Below are 16,324 nucleotides of genomic sequence, written 5' to 3'. Positions count from 1 at the left end.
TAGTTGAGATCTAAAACAAAACCAGATATAATTAGGGATTCAGAGCCACGGAGGATTTGTTTCAGGAGCAACACTGTTTTCATGGAATTACAAAGTATATCTGAAGTTTATAATTTAGTTAAAATTATCAAGTATTTGTAAAGTTACTGTGTTGAAAATATGCTAAACATTTTTTGTAGAGACTCTCAGACATTTGGTGCAAGAGAAAGTTGAGTTTAAAGATAGCCAAATGTTGAAAATGGAAGTGCTAGTTATTCCATAGCTGCCACTCCAAGTCTCGCTGCATAATTATGCTGGAGTTGTTATATGTTCCCTAGAGGATATGACTGAGCAACATACATCTTACCTCTAGATTTATTTCCCCGGTCCTATAAGGCACGGCAGCCTTGGATAGTCACCTATTACTTATATTATCATGCTGTACATCCAGCCATAGCATTGGCATTGTATTATTAAGGACAATGGATATTTCCTCATAGTTTGGGGTTTTCCAAGCAAACAGATATAATCATTTTTCTCTCCACAAACTATTTATGCAATCTAGATAAATCGTCAACAATTGCACAGTGATACTTCTACAATAAATTCATGGTTCAAATGAATTACTATGGTTACAGCCATGGTTAACTGAGACTGGTGTAAGAACACGTGCTTCCTCTAATTTACCATTTTTATAAATACAGTAAAACCATGGTTTGTGAGCCTAATTCCTTATGGAAACATGCTTGTAATCCAAAACACTTGTATACCAAAGCAAATTTCAAGAACCATTGGCTCAGTTGTGATCATGTGACATTCAGTGTCATGTACTACTTGTATTGCAAGACAATGCTCATTTATCAAGTTAAAATTTATTAGAAATGTTTGTTCGCCTTGTGGAACACTTGCAGAACAAGTTACTCGCAATCCAAGGTTATACTACACAACAAAAAATTGCATGTTAAAGCAACATATTAGAACCATGAACCAATCTATAATGAATAGCGATGGTGCTTTAAGGACAAGACTAGATGAAATAAAGACACCTAAGTACAATTGTATGCCTTCTTACTCATCATCAACATTAATAATCACTGTTTAAAATAATTCTAGTTTTATCTTGGAGGTCAGGTACAATAATTAACCCTCAAAATTTTATTAGAATAAAAAGCCATTTTATGAAGACAGCTCTGATACCTGAGGACTTCTTCATGGTTTCTTTTTTCACTCTTTTAATCATTTAACTGGGCAAATTGGTATTCAATTCTCTCATGTTCTTGCTTCTCAGGAGAAAGGATCCATGTAGATTGCCCAACTTGTATCCCTTGCTTGTGGCAAAATACAAAGTGAGAGGAAACTTTACGAAGGTGTCTTTTTCAAACAAGATTAGCTTCAGTCACGTGATTCATCCTTTCCAGTTCTCCATTCTCAAAAACTAATATTGCTGTGAGCAAGGTAGTTAAATATTCAAATTTAGATCTTTATTATTAGTATTAGATGTCATTTTCCATTTCTAGCCAAAGATTTAGGAGATGCATTTGTTCTCTTCTCCATAGCACATGTTTGTCAAGAAATGAAATGTATTTTTCATATTCGAGGGCCTACTTTAGATTCCACCTGTTTCTTGCAGATTTCCCTGATAAATGTATCATGGCATACTGCCTTTCATGAAATTTTATATTTATTATTTTCATTATGTATTTGGGATCCTGGCTACCAGAAGTACTCTGCTTTCTTTATGAGTCCTTCAATGTGCATATGCAAGTTGAGTATTGAAAGTTGACTTTATGTTGAAAGGAGATGTGCTTTTGTTCCCAGATTGCTAAAAACATCATAATATCTCATTACAACTTATGGTTTAGAGATAATTTCCAATGATATATATTGCAATTTCCTTAACTCTTTAAATTTTATTCTTTTCAGCTACAATTGAATATATAATTGATAATCTAAGGCCCAACAGACATCTGACTGGGCCCTGTTATACCTATCACCATTCATATTTTGTCAGTCATATTAAAATTATGAAATAGTTGGTATCAGCATTTTAACTGCTATTCACAAACTAGTTTTATATCATATTGGTACATATTCAAGACATAATAATTCATTCTTGATTTATTAAAGTCTAAAACAAATTATTACTTTTATCCCAATCCTGATACTGCTTGAACCTTAAGACCTTTAAGCTCAATTTATTCCCTCTTGCCTTTTAAGTAATTTTTATTTAGCATTTTAGTTTTACCTGTGTTTTAACTGAAAAAGACATTGTAATTTTATATAGTTAACATTCCTTTAGAATGACCTGATAATATTTTTCTTTGTCTTTTACCTTGTCAAGATTTTAACTGGGATGATTTTCTATTTGAAGAACTCTCTTTAGATTTTCTTTTAGTTTCTTTTTTCTTTCTTCTAGCAAAAAAAAAAAAAAATATCTATCTATCTCTCTCTCTCTCTCTCTCTCTCTCTATATATATATATATATATCTTGGATTTTCATCTGAAAATGGCTTTCTTTTACCTTTATTTTTTGAAACAAATTTTTATTGCATATAGAATTTTAAGTTGGCAGCTATTTTTTTTTTTTTTAGCACTTAGAAATGTTATTCTATTGTTTCTGGTGTGCATCAGTGCTGTTGAGAATTTAGTTGCCATTTTTATAGTTACTACTTTTAAAGTAATTTTTGTTTTAATTCCTGTCACTTCTTAGGACTTCCTTTTCGTCCTTGATATTCTGCATTGTTACTATGATATGCCTCGATGAGATTTCCTTTGTGTTTTTCCTCCTTTGAATTGTGTCTTTCCTCACCGGAATTCCTTGGGTTGATGCCTTTTATCAGGTTTAGAAAATAGCCACTGACTGTCTCTTCAAATATTGTTTCTGCCTCATTCTTTCACTTTTTTTTTTTCCTTCTGGGATTCCAACTTTAAGTGCCTTTGCCATGTTCCCATGTGTCTATTTTATTTGCCCAATGTTTTCCATTTTACTAATCCTGCTGGCTGCTATCTGCTGTTAAACTCCTCTAATATAGTTATATTCAGGTATATGTATTTAAAAATTTTTAAGTTCCATTATATCCTCTCAATTAGTTTTATGGGTGCCAATTTTTGTTGAGACTCTTGACCCTTTCATTTATTAGGTGCACTTTGTCCTATTTTTTTGAACATATGAATCATAGCTATTTTCAAGTTGTTTTGTGTTAATTGCAATATCTAGAGCATATGTGGGTCTATTTATGATGGTTTTGATGTTATTTCTCTTCTGTTTCTATGATATCTCCTAGTGTCTTCTCATTTGTAATTTAAAAAAATTATGTGCTGGACATTATGTACTATAAAGAGCCTAGAGAAGCAGGGGATGTAATATTGCACCAGTGATAGTTTCTCCCTTCCTGTGTTCCACAGGTAGGATGAGGGTAGATCATCTCAACTCAATAAGAAATTGAGCTGGGTCAAAACTTGGATGCAGGGTTAGAAAGACTCAGTCTAATTCTTGTTCATCTTCTTCTTTAGGCATGTGCCTCATGGGATATGTATTAGGAGTCTTTCCAGTATGTCCGTCAGTCCTGAAGACTTTCAGGAATGTAGGTCTGCCTTTCAGAGATTCTCATCCAAGTTCTTTGGCTTTGTGCATAATGAGCCTTCAAATACGGTGAAAGTCTTTAGGGATGGACCAGTGGGATTTCTCAAGAAAGCCAAGCACCATGCAATAGCAGAATATTTCACTCACTCCTCTAGAAAACTTGGCACAGCTAACCAGACTCCCCCTCAGCAGTCGAACTCAGCAAATATTCCTATGGGTAAACTGGAAGCCTTTCAAGTTTTTAGTCTGTTCTTCAACTCACAGAAACATTCAGAATATAGTTTGACCAAATATCCGGGCACCCCGCGACCTAGTCAATGTGACACATATAATTAACCATCATACTATTATGATGTGTGTGTGTGTGTGTGTGTGTGTGTGTGTGTGTGTGTGTAATTTATTAAACACCATTATTGTGTGAACTACTTAACTTGGCATCCCAGGCTATCCAATATATTGTATGTGCTCAATTCATATTTGTTAATAATGGAAAATGTCCAATTCATATACAGTTTTATGCAGAAATATAAACACATTTTAGAATTATTTTGCCTGTGTTAAAATCCTACTTTTATCACTATTCACTGTGTGCTTTTGGGTGTCAATTACCCTATCTATAAAATGATGAAAATAATAACTATCTCATTAGGTTGCTGTGAAGATTAAATAAGGTAAAGACGAACCAGTAACTGGCACCTGATAGACAATAGCATGTGTAAAGCATCATCATCATCAATGTTATTGCTGTTATAATTATTTTTAATTTTGAGCCATATTTCTCATTCCAGTGAGATGTGTTTTGCTATTTTCAAACTTCTTAACCATATTCATGCACTTCTCTAATGACTTTAACCTAGCCTGAAATTATAGGGCTTTGAATACATGGTTTATCGCTGAACATCTAATTTTAAGGTTTTTTATTTTCTTGATCAAGGATTGTGCAATACCAATCAACATCATCACCATTGCCATCCTTGTCAGCAGCAGACTCATCACCATTTGTAGTAGCTAATACATAGCAAGCACTATTTGTTGAATAAATGAACGCATGAATGCATGAGGAATGAAATGATACTTTCTCGATCTGCTAAGAGAGTAAAATAATGCAACATACTACACAGGATATTTAGCATCTGAATTTATGTTTGTTTTAGTTTTATTCAGATTGGTATTACTCCAGTATTTATACATGACCTAATAAGAGAGATAAATGGTTGACTTAAATGATTTATTGATGCCAATGAAAACCAAATACCTTCATGGCATGAAAGAAGAAGATCAGTTTCGCATTAGTTCAAATAAAGAAGAGTGATGGAGAATTGAATCACCACAAGACACACAACAGTTTAGGCATAACAAACTCAATAGGATCTGTGTCCTTGCAGTCAATGCCATACCTGTGTCTTGAGCGGAGATTCATTTTTAGCAAAACAGTGTTATCCATCACATTAATTTCTGTTAATTTGACTGTTATTGGTTCATTGCTTGTATTTATTTTATAGACTGTTGTTTAAATTGTACCCAAATTAGTAAGTGTAAAAATACATATTTAAATTCATAGCTGTAACATGAATCAATACTTAGGTAATATAATAATTAAATAATTTCCCACTTGGAGTTTATAAAACTTGTTTTCCTTTAAAAGGAGACCATGCCTTACTCGAATTTTGTAAGCACCATATGACCCAAGTACTTATTCAGTAGGACTCCATCTGAGCACAGCTTGTTAGCCTATAGATTTGGATGCATGTGCCCTCAGAAACATCACAGCAACATACCAAAGCCCAATATATCAGAGTTAATCTGTGATGCAGGCATCAGTCCAGCTGGTACATTCTACTACTGTGAGCACTTCACTCTATAAGTGGTGATTTATTTGGCATTCAGATTGAGATCTTGTGTGGAAATAACAAAATAGACTCAAGTCCTGAACTGCCTGATTCTCAGTTCTCCTCCTAAGAGTCACCCTGTGAAGATACACAGTCTTCGGCCTGAGACAGTTAGTAATTGCCTGTTTCTCTACCCCTTCTACATTTGTATAAACTCTCTTGAATAAATAATGAATCACTTTTTTTTCCCTCCTACTTCAACAACTAAGTCTCATAATTAGAATTTGCGACTTCTTTTAATACATTCAATTATCTGCTGATTCAAGCATCTTCAGGTCAAATGCATTAGAAAACAGCTAATTATGCCCTTTCCCATGGGTAGAAAAATCTTTAAATTTAATTAAAAGACCTTAACTCAACTCCTTCACATTAGGGTCTACTTCCCAATGGATTTTCTACAGGGTGACTTAAAGAACCAAGCTCAATATTAAAATTAGAAGCAGCTATTACTTGTTATTTCTTCCTCTTTAAAACAGAATTATTTTTGGATGAAGGATACTTTGATCCTTAATTTCATTTTCTCAGTTTGGTCTCAGTATTCACTCTTAAAAGCATACATTAATTGAGAAACTTGCTTGACAGTTTTAAAGATGTTTATTTTCTATATCTTGTGCCAGTAAAGCACCTTAAACATAGACTACTGTTTCTCAGTCTCAATATTCTCTTTGGCATACTGATCAACACATAAGCAAAGGTGGCAGAAAAAAAATCTTAAGAAAAATTTTAAGTACCACATCTGAGCAATGTAAGGTTCAAATATACAGGATGTTCTGACTTTTATGAGAGAAAGTCACAAAGATATTTTCCTGTTTCCCTTTTCTAAATTGGAAAAGTGGAAGAGAGAGCTATCTTGGTTTAATATCTTCTAAGAAAGCATAAAAATCAAAGCAAATCATGTGTTTGTTTTTTGTTTTTTGTTTTTTTTTTTTTTAGTTTCATGAGTTTTACTTTTTTTCTGGACTTAGAACAAACTTTTTTTTTTTAAATTAGAAAATAGCCTTACATGAAAAGAGAAATCCAGATGTTGAAAGGAAGAAGCAATCTGGAAAGAAGCAATTATGTATTATTCTTAGGTGAGTTTCTTTTCATCTATTCTGTTTCTATCCCTTCTTTCTTCTTCCACCTTCCTTCTTTCTCTTTCTTTTCTTCTATTTTCTCTGCCTTTTCCTCTCCCTCCCATACTCTTTTTTCTTTTTCTTCTTGTTTGGCCAATTACTTCTAGAAGACAGTTAAATATGTTAGCAACATATCGATACCTCAAGGTGCCTGTGATAAACCCAAACTATGTGCACTCCCATTTCTTGCTTGTTTGAATCAGAGTCATAGGAGAATAATTTAATGATACTAGTTATTCTTACTTGTTCAACAAGTAGGCACTGGGGAACCACTGGAGATTTTTGAACAGAGAAATGGCATCCAAGAAACTGATCTTTCAGGAAGCTTTATTTGTCAATGATGGGTAGCAAGAATTAGCAATGGAGGATGGTAGGCTCATTAATAGAGTTTATAATTCTCAGGCAGAAGGTGTTGAGGATTTTGAACAGCCCAGAACTGGGAATATGGAAAGGATTTCATATTGAAAGAAATTTAGGAAGAATAACTAACCAGTGATAGATCAGATATGATCAAGAATAGATGTGAGCCAAAGATTATTGTCAGCTTTCAAGCCTGAATGACTGAGGAAAATGGAAGTGTTATAAATAGATCTGACTGAGTGAAGAAGGTAAATTCAGTTTTAGGAATATTTCCATTGAATGTTATGAAGTACTTCTAGGTGGAAACAACCAAATCAATTGGGGAAATTTGGAGGAAGTTGTAGAATTTGAGAGGAAAGGAAAAAAACAAAAACAAAAACAACAACAAAAAAAAGTCACCTCAGGGATTTGTTGACATAAACTCCCTGAATCTCTTGTTACTCCCTGAATCTCACAGTTCATGAGTTCAAGCCCCACATTGGGCTCTGCACTGACAGGTCAGAGCCTGGAGCCTGCTTTGGATTCTGTGTCTCCCTCTGTCTCTCTGCCCCTCCCCCACTCATGCTCTCTTTCTCTCTCAAAAATAAACAAACAAAAAAGAAATATCTAATGATTAAATTTTTAGTGAAATGCTGCATATGTGTTATAATACAACTATTCCATATGTACCCCCATAACCCCTATGGATCTTGAATATGCATTTATTATTACTTCAAGCGGTATAGAGATTTTTTTGTATGTATAAAAAAGTATTGTGAGTCTTGCTCTATGCTTATGATAGAATGGGAAACATATTCTATACAGGGGGTCAGTCCTTGTGGTTGATATTTGTGTTTGTATGAAGGTGCAGGTGTGTGTGTGTGTGTGTGTGTGTGTGTGTGAGAGAGAGAGAGAGAGAGAGAGAGAGAGAGAGAGAGAGGATAAATTAGGAAATGAGTGTCCAGAGGGGTGATTAACTGAGGAGGATGGGTTACTGTCAATGTTGCTCAAGGAGAAGTTGGAGATCCAAGATGGGGAGTGTAGGAGGTAAAGTTGGCCTCTTTAGGAATGATAAGTGCGAGCCCTGTGGTGTAGGATGGTCATGCTGAAGAAGAGTTGAAACAATTAATGACATGGACCTCCATGATCACAAGTAAATTCTATGATGAGAAGTAGGTGAAACCACCCTACCATGTTGCTGTGCTTTTATAAAACAAATTTTGCATAAAACAAAGGAGAGCCTCGGTAATGAGAGAAAGACTGTTTTCTCATCAACCAAGAGCTTTAGCCTTATATTAATGGAAAATATATGAAAAGGAGAGAGGAACGTAAAAGTTTAAGAAATGATAAACCTTCTTTCCTAATGCAAAAGAGTCTGAGAAAGAGATAAACCTCCAGGGAAAATCTGGGGCCCCTATCACTCACTTTACCAGAGTGTGGTTTGAATCAAGAGATTCTCTCACATTTGAAAATTCCTGGCTATGTTTTGTACTATTATGTATTCTATGTTTTGTAGTATTCTATGTATTGCAGTATTTCTGTAGATACTCAACATTCAAAATAGAAGAGATGAGACTCTGTACTGAGAGTATAGTCTTTAAAAGAAATACATATGATCCCATGGTGGTCACAAGTGCCTAGATATTACCTAAGTCACAAAGAGATTCAGCAGGGATGTTGCTGCCTCAGGGAGCCTGAGGACCTATGGCCAGGTCTATGCAGCAGAAAGTAGAAGGGGAGTTGAAAACTAATCAGTGTCTTGAGACTGTCCTTATAGCTAAACAAGGCCCAGAAAGCCCATAATATCTGAAAGAGACATTGAGATTGAGGAGTACTAACCTAGGTTAGCCAGTGCTTCAGTCTGCGAGAAGATGGGTGAGGACGGGATCAGAGAGAAGCCATGATACTCATTGCCTAAACATGTCACATGCTCTTATGCCTCCACATGGTGGGTCCCTCAATCTGGAATTTCCATTCTCCTCTTAACCACCTATGGAAAAACTTAATGCTGGCACATTTTGAATGGGGCACCCTGGCAGAAACTCCATAATGAAAGGGAGTCAGAGAAAATCTCAATAATATTACTATTTATAATACCCAATTTTTGAGTCAGAACACTATTCTTTACAACAGCTTATGAAACAGTGCGTTATTTCACTAATGAAAAATAACTTGCCAAAGTTATATGGCTGTAATTGGTAATGTCAGTATTTTAATCTAAATATCTCCATTTTAAGTTCCTTGTTCTTGACCATTAGGCTCTTTGGAAACCACTTCTCTTCTCAAATATGTTGGTGAATATATAAAATAAGAAATGTTTAAACTAATCGCAATTATAGTGACCAGTATGTGCATTCTCTCACTTGGCTCATGCTACTGGAAACCAATGCACAGTCTGGTTGGGTGTTAGGAGAGGCTGGAGGCAAGAGCAAATAAATAGTGATGGTTTTATTATCTCACCAGACATTTAACAGTTTTTCATTCCCTTACTCAAATAATTCAAAATGTTCCACCCTATATTTAAGCTACAATTCAAGTCAGTTTATCATCCAAGAGTTTTTGGAATTTGGTTTTTCCTTATTAATCCAAATTTATTCAATTCATTTCAAAATCCATAGATTATTTATGGAGAGCTAGGAGTATGCCAAGCACTACAGTGGGGAGAAGAAACAAAGATGAAAAACACATCTCTCCACAATCCCATGGTCTTGTTGTTTGCATTTAAAGGTAACAGTCTAAACACTATATTAAAGGTATATTCCAAATATGATCAAAACAGAGGCAAAAATGATAAACTTCCTGAAAATGTAGGATAAGTTCATAAAGAATGTGAAATTTTAGTTAGGTGTTGAAATATAAGCAAAGTTTATCGAGCAGAGAAAAAGTACAAGGGCATTTCAAGGAGCAGCAGAACAAAGCATGAGAGTGTGAAATAGTATAGTGTGTTGGAAATGTGGCAAAGACAGCAGCAAAAGGATTAACCAATTATGTATGTGGAGGAGAATAGCAGAAGGCTTCAAATGCAGCTTGGGGCCTATTATGAAGGTCTTTGCATGTCGTGCTAAGGATTAAACAATAACTGTGTTTATTTGTTATTTTATTCACTTTTTTTCTTAACCATTCACTCTCAGGTATGTACACGATGAAAATATAAAGAGTTTTAATTTGCCCAAGTCCAACAGCATTTGGGAAAAAATGTTTTCATTCTATGTGCAAAGTGGTAGTCTAGGCACCAAGGAACATCCAAAAGAAAGAAGCACAGATTCACTGTCTCAGAGGCAGAAAAAGTAACTCTCAAAGAATCTTAGAGAACAAACTGGTCTGGCTGGAGCAGGGAAGGAATGTCTTACTGTACCAGAGCCAGTCTTTACTCCACCCAGATCCTTTAGAATTCCTTTTACCCGTCCACTCTGTGCATCTGTAGAGAGCAATCCACATTGCATTAAGGGCCAGAAAGAAATTCTCTCCTCTCTATCTCCTAAAATGATTTATTCTGCACATCTTTAAACTTGACATGCATACTTATGATTTTATCTCTCAGGTTTTCTGGGAGGAAAATAAACAAATTAAATCATGACTTCCGGGTAGGGGAATTTTGTTTTTAAGAAGCTCGTTCTTACAGGGAGCGTAAAGATGAAGTGAAGGGACGCCTCCTCCCTTTCCTTATACAGTATTTTAATCCAGCCATAACATTCTCCTTCATTGTACTCCAACACATCATCATGCCAGTCCCTGACTCCAGCCTGGTCCTTTCCTCATGTTGTTCATTCCGATACAGAACAGGTCCCTCTTGACATGGAGTTACTTCTCCCTCTTCACTTCCAAATCCAATACTATCTCTCCTTCAGGCAGAAGCAAGTATTGACTTCTCAATACGGTGTATTGGGTCAGATTCCTCAGAAGCAAGCCCTGTGACAAGGATTCCTGAACAAGTATTAAAAAGCGTTCTTAGAAAAGAATGTAGAGAGTAGAGGAAGCAGGACAAGGAAGAGGAAAAAGCCAAATAAGGGTTCAAGCCTCGGTTCGATCCTATGGGGAGCTCTGAAGTACAAATTATACCTCAGGTTTGTTCTGTCTCCAGGAGGCTAGACTTTCATACTCTCACATAAGTCAATAATTGGTTGTTGGCTTCTTCTAGAAGGGAGGTGTTGGCCATACAAAGTACTGGGGACTTCTGATTCTCTACCTGCAGGCAAATCTGCTCCAGTAGCCCAAAGCTGTTCCTCCAAAGACAATTGCAGGTGGTAACCATTAGAAGGAAAGCACAGAGAGGCTAGAGTTGGGATCTTGGGTTTCTAGTAAGAATTTCAAACTAATTCACCTCCTTGAGATTCCTTCATATCTGAAGAACCAAGCAAAATCCAGGGAAGATCCTCACAGTACAAGAATCTGCATAAGTGGACCCTGAGGCCTATTTCACTGCTAGTAGGAGCCCTGGGCTATTCCTCAGAGGCTATTACACTCCTAGAGTTCAAGAGTGTGAGGTAATGCATCTACCCATCCAAGTGTAAAACCATAGGCAAGGAGACTAATTTAGTCAGCTGATAATAAAGCATCAGGAGACCCTTGGTGATTCCAAAATGCAGTTTGCCAGCATGGAACCTGTTCAAATGTAATAGCTCTCCCAGGTTAATGCATGGAAATTGGCTCTATGAGAACATTTTAAAAGGAAAAGAGTAGTAGAAAATCGTCAGCCATTTGCAGAGACAGTAGGCCTTTTCCTGCATTTGTTTCTTTATTTTTCATAGATAGATAGCAATCTAAGACATTTACATGTGGAACGAGGCCTGGGAAATTGCTTAACGAAAGTACCTTTCAGCCTAGGCTGGTGGGAACAAAATGATGCTCAAATTTTGAATCCAGACCTAAAATGAATATTGTATTTATATATGTGTTTCCTCCTTTACATCACTTTTACCCCCTTTTTTTTGAAAGGAAAGAAATAGGTTTAGAGAAAAGTGTGTTGCTAATATGTATAATTTCCCATTTGTCTGCTGTCAAGATTAAAGCAGGAACAATAATAACAACTTCCTTTTTGTGAAACAAAAAGCTAATCAATGGCTATCTAGGCATCTGCTGTTGACTGCAGAGCAAAAGAGCAGGTCAGCATATATCCTGTAGCCCAACTCCATTCACATTCCCTATTAACCTTGTCTTTTTACCTTGATCTCTTCTGGGCTACATATCTGAGAAGCTGGCCTCTTAACGTGCATCCAAGTTTTACTGATTGGAATACTGAGAAGGGCTGCTGGAGCCATTAGATATATTGGATGAAATTTGCTTAATTATCAATCATTACACTTAAAAGACAAGGATATCCTGCATGTAAATATCAACTCTCAATAATTTATACATAATATCTTTACTTTCTTTTCGTTCTGTTACTATCATGAATTCCTGTATTTTTTTTTAAAGTTGTTTTACTTTTCTGGAAATCTCAGAGGCAGAGTTGAAGTACTAACGGCTTTCGATGCCAGCCATATTTTGCACTAACTGCTATACAATTTGGAGTGAGTCACTGTTCTTCAGTTGATGGAGGTTATAGGCTGAATAATTAGTAAAAATTTCCAATGTTGGCAGCAGGAAACAGTAGGCAGCTGAGAGCATAATGAGGGCAACTATCTTAGCACCAGGCTAAGGGGAAAAAAACACAACTGAATAGATATCAAGTGTTCTTTTCTTTCTTTTTTTTTTTTTTTTTTACATTTTTTAATGTTTATTTATTTTGAGAGAAAGAGACAGAGCATGAGTGGGAGAGGGGCAGAGAGAGAGGGAGACACAGAACTGGAAGCAGGCTCCGGGCTCTGAGCTTTCAGCACAGAGCCCGATGCGGGGCTCGAACTCACAAGCGGTGAGATCATGACCTGAGCCGAAGTCAGGTGCTTAACCACCTGAGCCACCCAGGTGCCCCTCAAGTGTTCTTTTCTTAATACAAGTCTAACATGAAATGATTATCTAAAATAAAATGGCAGTGGTCCCATTTATAATATTTATTGCTCCCATTTATAATTTTTACATTGTAATAATTATAATATTTACTATTAAGATCATATTAGCATCTTAATGCTGTTCTAGTTTTAATATATTTGTTATTATTTTAATTACTTGGATCTCATTTTTCAGGCAAATATATTTCTCACAACCACATCTCTTCATTTATTCGCACAACAAGCAGCATTTATTTAGCACTTCCTGCCTTCCAGGTCCAGGGTTATGCATTCTGGATTCTGTGATAAGAGGCAGAGTCCTTCTTCTTAAGTTGTTCACAGTCTAGTTGACTGTGACTGTCAGGGCTCTTGGTTACAAGCTACAGAAGTTACGCTCTCTGAGTTAAGCAGGTAAAGAATTTCATTAAAGGACATGCAGTAGCTAAAAAAATCACCCAGAAAGCAAAAGAATCAGAGTTAAGTCTAGACAGTCAGAAACAAGGTCCAAAATGACACCATAATAGAAGCAGTGAAGGTGTCTATGCTGCAGGCACAAGCATTGGACCCTGTTTGCAGCTTGCCCTGGAAACACATCTGGGAACAGGCACTGGAAGCTGCCACTTTGACCTCTGTCCCTGATGCCCACTCCAGGTGACCTGATCTTATTGCAATTGCTGTCATCATCACCTGGAAGACTTTCTCCTGGCCTCTGCTTCTTTGCATCAATCATTTTGGTTTAAAAACTCCTATGGGTCTGTAAACCGGTGAGCCTCGGTTAGGTGCCCAAGTCGAGGTAAAAGAGAAGCCAGGAAGTGAATTTCTGACATTTTCAGCTTCTATGATGGAATTCCCCAAATTTAAGAATGGCGTTGGTATACAGGACAACCACAGTGACAAATGTTCACTATAGTCCCTCCTTTTGGTTACCTCAAATGAATGTGTACTCTTCTTTCCTTACTTATACAGCCTACTCTGATAATGTGTGTGTCTTACAAGATTTGTTGACAAGGGAATGATGTCAATATAACACTGACGTTGTGTTGGTCCATTTATGATTTTTCTCAGTACACAAATATTTTGTCCCCTCAAGTAACAACTAGTGAACACAGGTGAACACAGAAAGCTGTGGAGGAGCACAGTATTATACGTGGTGCCCATTCACATTCTCCTTCCTGTTTTATTCTGGGCATGTGCTCTGCCCAACAGGGGCTCACTGTGTGATTCTGCCTCCTCTTTGTATAGTTTGCCTGTGTCTGCATAGATCAGCAAACTCAACCCTCAAATGTTTGCCTTGATCTACTTTTTCTGGTAAGCTCTATAGTCATTTATAAGCGATTTTCCAGGATGTGGGGTTTCTAGGAACACGTCGACCAGTTATAGTAGAAACACTTAAACTGAAAAAAAAAAGGTGTTTTATTAGCATGATACAAAAATCTCTTATACTACCACAAGCACTCTTCCTTCCTTCCCAAGAGGAGTAAAACTCACAATTTTTGGTGTTGCCAAAAGTACCTTTAGTTCTGTCACAGGTGCAGCTGTAATGTGTGGACTAGATTGGAAGTTTCACCACCGCCTACCATAGCTATACAAGATAGTGGGGGAAGGGAGATATAAAAAAAGACAAAAATAAGTTAACATTTTTAATTGCATAAAATATAGAAGAAAAAAAGAAGCATGGATAAGAGCCATGGTTTTTATCTCTGAAGGTGGTTTAGAGGCAATAATTGGTCACGATTTCCTTCTTTTATGAACAGTTCTGTGTGCCCTTTGCTTTCAGCCATCACATCTCTTGGTTAGGGTTCTCTGACCAAGCTCTTATCATGGAAGGATCTGGGTGCTTTATGGCACTCCTGTACAGATTTGCTATTATCTTCCATTAAATTTTACCACTTGGAAAGAGAATTATGGGGCAATCTACAGGACCTATCCATTCCCTTTCCTTCCCTTGCAGCAGCAAACCAAGGTAAGAGCTCCATGTGCTGCTGGAAACATCCCATCACTAGAGATTGAGAACTAAACACCAATGTTACAGGGCAAAGGAAGCAAACATTCTCAAGTGGGTCGTTCAACACTAGGTCTAATACTAACAGGAGATTCTCCCACTTCCAACCTTTGGTTCCAAGACCCATATGTTTGTTTTGGTGATAGGAAAATTAGCATTATAGTTTGGAATATAGTTCAGAGAATTTGCTGCTGGTACAGTGCCTGGGTCTTTAATAGACCATCCCATCATTTTACATGTCCAAATGCTTTTAAAGAATGTGGTTATAAGCCCATTGTCTTTGCCTCTTTTTTTAAAGTGAGTATTCCTTAGTTAGAAGTATGTTTGTAGCTCACTGCAGTGTTTAATAAGGCATTCTGTGATTCCTCAGTTGCTGATGCTGCTATAAACATGGTAAGCAGAGAATGCAAAACCATCGCCAGATAAAAATATCCAATTGTCATTTATTCCTTGATGATAAGGATCCAGTGTAACTGAAGTTCAACTGGATGGCTGGTTCCCCTGAGATATTATCCTATATTGGGAGAGAATGTCACTCAATGTTGGTTCCTGCTGCTTATCGACTGATCAGTCACCAATGATGTAAGTAGGTCAGCCTTGGAAAGGTGTGCTTCATAATGTTGAGTTCCTACAAAACTTCATCCTTGATACCAAGGTTACTTTGTTTTTGAGCCTATTGAATAAAGGTTGGAATGACCATGGAATGAGGCTTAACAACATTCATTCACAAAGAGATCCACTTTGTCCACTTCATTGCTGAAAATCTTCCTTACCAAGGAGGACTTTTGATAAATGTTGACACTAAAAACAAGGTGCTCCTATTTTGAGACCGTTCCAAGAGGTCTATCGATGCTTCACGGAAACTCCTTTACACCAATATTCCAATTTGTTATCTTAGAATAAAGAGCTTTAACTCAGGTCATATTTCCTCCAAGGTAAAGCGAACAGTCAGATACACAGCTTAAAGTTCTGCGTCACCAGGAGGATTTTTTAATCTTTTAAGGAAGGATTAGTTGTCTCATCTGTCATCAGACAGGCTCCATCTGTGAGCTCCTACAGGGTTTGCTTCCTTTGCAAAAGCCACCTTGCCAAAGGGCAAAACTTTCCCAAGGCAGCATATACCAAACAACTGATTGAGGTGAAAGTATAAAGGCCTGGGCATTTGGGCTCAGAGCAGGACAGTGCTGGAGACTACGTTCTAGAGTTCTCTCTGGGGTTGAACAAGTTTTATTGGTCCTCCAACACCATTCAGCTTCCTCTTCTGCTCAATATGCCTTTATCCCCTTCTTTTTCCAGGTATTGATTCCTAATAAATATTCTCCATTTCAAACTCCATCTCAGTATCGATTTCCAGAGAACCTAACCTGTGACACCATGTACAAAATAGGATGGGATGTTTTCCTCCTCAGCCAACTAGTCTAGGAACTGATCCACAGGTAGTGGTTAAAGGAAGTTTGACTATGTGGCAAGGGTTAGCTGCACTGAAACGA

At 36.8% G+C, this 16,324-nt stretch overlaps 1 pseudogene; it reads right to left on the bottom strand.

Annotated features, from left to right (window-relative positions):
• LOC132669658 (elongation factor 1-alpha 1-like) overlaps positions 1-13,562 on the bottom strand; it is a 32,117-nt pseudogene extending 18,555 nt beyond the window's left edge.
• Positions 13,563-16,324: the final 2,762 nt, after the last annotated feature.

The sequence above is a fragment of the Panthera onca genome, chromosome B3 (genome assembly GCF_046562875.1).
Source record: "Panthera onca isolate mPanOnc1 chromosome B3, mPanOnc1 haplotype 2, whole genome shotgun sequence".
NCBI classification, from domain to species: Eukaryota; Metazoa; Chordata; class Mammalia; order Carnivora; family Felidae; genus Panthera; species Panthera onca.
The sequence above is the reverse complement of the archived record's forward strand: the minus strand, read 5'-3'. Positions and strand labels throughout refer to the sequence as shown.